The sequence below is a fragment of the Octopus bimaculoides genome, chromosome 18 (assembly GCF_001194135.2).
Source record: "Octopus bimaculoides isolate UCB-OBI-ISO-001 chromosome 18, ASM119413v2, whole genome shotgun sequence".
Classification (NCBI taxonomy): Eukaryota; Metazoa; Mollusca; class Cephalopoda; order Octopoda; family Octopodidae; genus Octopus; species Octopus bimaculoides.
The window spans coordinates 22,765,775-22,766,521 of record NC_068998.1 but is presented as its reverse complement, the minus strand read 5'-3'; positions in this window follow the sequence as shown (position 1 = coordinate 22,766,521).

The following is a 747-nucleotide window of genomic DNA, read 5'->3' as shown; positions in this document are numbered from 1 at the left end:
TGTGTGTGTGTGTGTGTGTGTGTGTGTGTATGTGTGTGTGTGTGTGTGTGTATGTATATGTATGTGTGTATGTATGTATGTATATATATTAAGTACAAAATTCTAAACCCACATGGAAGGTGGTGTTTTACTCCTTCCTTCTTTTCCACTTGGACTTTCTTGTTTTTCCTGTTGCCGAACAAGAAGTATCCTCGAAACGTAAAACACCTCTCTTTCTTCTCTATGCATCATAGTAATATATTGCTTGTGCTACGCTCCCACGTTTGTTTGTTTGTTCTTTTATCTGTATTATTTTTAATTGATTACATATATATATATAATTAAAATTATGTTAAGCATAAGGACACATGAAGGTTTCTACCCTTTCAAAGGCTTAAGATATACTGAAGAAGGCAAGATATTTGTATCAAACCACAAACCGATCCACTTGTATACCTGCACCATTAAATATATAGCTTTATGCTATATAGGTATGTGAGATATCTTTTCGATCTGCTCGATCGTAGGTAGCATAATGCTGAACCTGCTATTTCCAGTGTAAAATTTTGGGTAGTCGAAGTGAGGGCTTTAACTTTCATTTCTAGCGGGTAGACACATTTACGTGCCCTTATGATTAACTTAATTTTTTATTATATAGCTCTATACTGCTCATTTGGGCCTGGAACCACCTATATTAATACTGTTGTTATTATAAACTATTTGTATTGTCCTCATAATAATAACAATATTAATATATATATATATATA